Source organism: Ipomoea nil, unplaced genomic scaffold, assembly GCF_001879475.1.
Source record: "Ipomoea nil cultivar Tokyo-kokei standard unplaced genomic scaffold, Asagao_1.1 scaffold1558, whole genome shotgun sequence".
Lineage (NCBI taxonomy): Eukaryota > Viridiplantae > Streptophyta > Magnoliopsida > Solanales > Convolvulaceae > Ipomoea > Ipomoea nil.
The window spans coordinates 1,890,504-1,895,071 of NW_017617986.1; the positions used below are offsets into that span (position 1 = coordinate 1,890,504).

The window sequence follows — 4,568 nt, forward strand, 5'->3', positions numbered from 1 at the left end:
GGTAGATCCATAATTTCTATACTGTAGATTCATATCATAATTTTTTTTCTTTGAAAACGTAGATTCATAATTTTGTTTTTCATTTGTTGTTAACAGGATAGATCCATAATTTCTAAGCTGTAGATTCATAATTTCTATATTGTAGATTCATATCTATATTGTAAATTCATAATTTCTATACTGTAGATTCATAATTTCTATACTGTAGATTCAAAATTTCTATACTGTAGATTATAATTTATGTACTGTAGATTCATAATAACTGTAACAACAGCCTCATTAAAATTGTCAAACTGAAAATCTCTTATTATTTTTTTGGCGCCCGCCTAGCACCGCCTAGATTCCGCCTAGGTATTGTCCTGGCGCCCGACTAGCGCCTAGCGCATACTGCAACCATGAATATTGATGACTAACTACCTTTGCTAAAGCATGGGCAACCGGATTCACAAAATGACTAATATGATAAAATTCTAAAGAAACAAAAGAACTATGTAAAGAAAGACAAGAATGAATAACAGAGCCAACATAAGTTTTATCAATACGATCCCCTTTTAAAGGGACCACGAACTAAATTAAGACAATCAGAAACCATCCGTACCATCACCTCCAAACCTCAAGCTTTGATCCAGGAAAGTTCGTGCCAGAAGAGAATTATAAACACAGTCTAATGGTCCATTAGTTACGTTGCTGTCACAAACACCCCATGCCGGTCAAATAAACACGCCCCATATGCTGCCTTAGCCGCTGCAGTCGTGAAACCGGCATCAAAGCAGCAGTAGTAGCGTAATGTTTAATTCGGTCATTTGTTGCAAGGAAGGATGATCTTTTGCAGTCTAACAGCGTCATGGAACATCAATGCATTGTAGTTTATTAGATGTTTCAGTGTTTCATCATCCAATACACTAAATCCATCTCTTCCAACTTTCTATCTTTTCTGATGCATATGGAATGATTAGTTTCTCTACATTGAGGTAGCAAAGCACCTGCAAAATAAATATATCACCATTAAGCATGTCATATATGTTGGAAATTCAAATTAATTTTTTTTTTAAACATTAATATAGAGGAATAAAGGTGTTAGTTTGGTCATATGGGAGCACGTGCAATACATACTAAATGACGTTTTAAATGACGTTTTTGATAACGTTAATTTTTGTGTAGCTATCAATGACTTGTCTGAAAGAATCCTCCATTAATTTCTAGGCAACAGCGAGCTTGGAGTGACAAATTGTTCTTTCATAATCTTCATCTATGTACACACCGTGCTGATGATCTAACTGACGGAGTAATGTCCATGAATACCCTTCTTCCAATTCATTCTTTAATCCTAACAATGTTTTCTCCAATTCCACAGAAACCTTATTTGCAACAAAAACATAAAATAAATCATTAAAATCTATAAATGAACTAGACACACAAAAAAGAGTCAAGGAAAATGATATATGTAGAGTATAACTCTTGTCACGTGTACAAATTTTATTGGGTAAAGAAAAATGAATGATCTAATAAAAACAAGGGCTCAATTTGTTGTTTAAATGAATATATGTATACATATATAAATAGTAAAGATCATGAGAGACCATGTTTAGATCAAGTTCTCTTTCTTCCAACCCTTGACAGCACTTCAAATGATCTGCAGTTCAATAACAATGAAAATTTTGTTTAACTTATAATTTTGGTAATGAGAGTAAATCAAACATTGACTTTATTTAATTGCTTACATTTCCTGCCACATTGATGGCATTTGTTCATCAAATCATCATCCATTTCTCCACAGAACTTGCAGATACAATATGGACAATACCATAAACCCTCTGGAACCACCTGAAATTGGTGAACAAAAAAAAGTTATAATTGCTTTATGTTAGGATCAAACACTTACCACTATTTCAAAAATTGTAATTAGTAGTGAAGACACAACTTTATTTCTTTATAGCAAAATGGGAAGCAATGAAAGGCATTTCAGCAATCATTTTGTCATGGATCCTGTAAATTAAAACAACATTATATACATAGAAGCTTCAATATTTGAATTATGTGATATAACATAGTTTGATGCAAACACTCCTAAAGAATTGAAGGGGAGGCTGGGGAAGGAGATTCTCATTTATATGATAAGAATTTCGCATTGTGTAAAGAAACTTCGCATTCCCTTAAACCAAAGAAGAGCATATGCGATATACTATGACCCAAATTGGCACATATATAACTAATATATACCATATACGTTTGATGATTATTACCTTAGAGCTGCAACACAAACTATTTCCCCATTTGTTTCCAAGACAGCGGTGTAGAAGCCTTTGAAATCAATTCTATTGAAATTTGAAGGTGCAAAAGTTTAAATGAAACAGAAGGTGTCTATCACTGTATATATGTGAATATAATGTCAAAATTCAAAAATGAAATTTAGTTTCTAACTTTAGATTCATGATGTTATAGAAATTTCTATAGTGTCTAGCTAGTACATACCCACAGTTGTAAATGACGTTTTTGATAACGTTAATTTTTGTGTAGCTATCAAAGATTTGTCCGAAAGAATCCTCCATTAATCTCCAGGCAACAGCGAGCTTGGAGTGACAAATTGTTCTTTGATAATCTTCATCTAGGTACACACCGTGCTGATGATCTAACTGACGGAGTAAAGTCCATGAATACCCTTCTTCCAATTTATTCTTTAATCCTAGCAATGTTTTCTCCAGTTTCATAGAAACCTTATTTTCAACAAAAACATAAAATATATCATTAAAATCCTAATTTTAGATCACAAAACATTAGTAGTTACTCTTCATTACTGAAATTGTTACGTGGGTCTTGAATGCAAGTTAACACCTGGAATTCTACTTACTTTTAATTAAGATATTATCATATTAACGTACCCTTGACTATGTTGATTTACGAATAAACGAAAACATAAATTAAAAGTAAGAAAAACAGATATTGATTACGCAGTTCCGAGCACTTCTCCTACGTCTGCGGGGCAACTCACGTCAGCCCAATCCACTAGATGTTCACCAAGATTACAAAGGGGGTTGAATACATAATCTTCCCAACATCCGTTGCCGGAGAGGTACGTGCTTGCCGAATGATCACTTCCAAGGGAAATTAGCCTGATGATGTACTGCTCATTTCTCCATCCTTGTTGTGCTGTTCGAACAAGCCTTGGAAGAAGCAAAGCATATAGAAAACCAATAATAATAATAATTTAGATGGGAACTGATTGCAGCAAAACTTGATGTAAATTCTTCCCTTTTAGTTGCACCATACTTATCACTTCATAATAATATAATATTCTTTAATATAGATGTAATAAAAGAATGCCTTCTCCTCTCATTATTGTTCCTGTACTGCCAATTCGTCCGTTCTGCATGAAGAAACTAATTCCTTAAGTAGCATTCCAAAGCTACCAACTTTCCACAATTATTCCTTATCTCACGCAAGCATTCATTCACAACCTTTCATTTAGATTTCCAATCAATACCAACCACATCTCATTTTAACACCTCGCGCCATGCATATTTTACAGCCTTGAAAAAGTCTTTAAAGACTTATTTAACTTCTTCAATATGATTAGTCCACGCCATAATCAAATAAACTTACCTTGTAGAAACCTTACACGGAGACGGTCCACGGTCCATAATATAATTTAACACAACTCCAAATTATTTTGACAATTAAATTAGTTAACATAAAAGGGTTTTAATGTGTACCATTTGTACACTTACAATTACAACTTATTTGACCTTATGATACAATAATGCAAACAATTTAATTTGCCCACATCTCACAATACACTTATCTTTTTGTAGAATCTACATACACACACATGCATGTGTGCGCACAAAGGAAAAAAATATTTGTATTTTCATGAAGTATAACTCTTGCCACGTGTAAAAAATTTATTGCGTAAAGAAAAATGAATGATCGAATAAAAACAATATAATGGTTCAATTTGTTGTTTAAATCAATCAATTCCCATCTAATCTAGAACATTGGAACCCTACTATATATATATATATATATATATATATGTACATACATATATATATGTATATATATATATACATACATACATATATATATATATATATATATATATATATATATATATATATATATATATATATTTTATATATATATATATATATATATATATATATATATATATATGTATATATATATATATATATATATATATATATATATATATATGTATGTATGATAGGAAAGCTCACCTCTAACTATTAAAAAGTTACCTCGTAAGTAGATCTAACAATTATGGACACGACATGTTAACACCACACGAAAATAATAGGTTAGTGTTTAGCTTTAACGTGTCCCGTGTTGTTAACGAGTTGACCCGTTATGTATCGTGTCTTAATAGGTCAACCCGTTAAACGAATTAAGAACACGTTTAACCTGTTAATATTATCATGTTAGCTCATTTACACGAACCCGTTTACAAAAACATGTTTATAACCTGCTAAGAACCATTGTCATTTAGGTAAGAACCATTGTCATGGATGAGATTACAAAAGATATAATGAAAATGACCCAGGATGAATTTG

The 4,568-nt window shown here is 31.9% G+C and overlaps 1 long non-coding RNA gene across 1 annotated transcript; it reads right to left on the reverse strand.

Moving 5' to 3' along the window:
* Positions 1 to 525: 525 nt before the first annotated feature.
* On the reverse strand, positions 526 to 3,333 carry LOC109189579. The gene is made up of 7 exons (XR_002055584.1): positions 2,990 to 3,333; positions 2,473 to 2,714; positions 2,244 to 2,315; positions 1,722 to 1,824; positions 1,581 to 1,633; positions 1,114 to 1,358; positions 526 to 983 (listed from the first exon to the last, which is right to left on the reverse strand). It is a non-coding gene; the product is annotated as an uncharacterized LOC109189579 (long non-coding RNA).
* Positions 3,334 to 4,568: the final 1,235 nt, after the last annotated feature.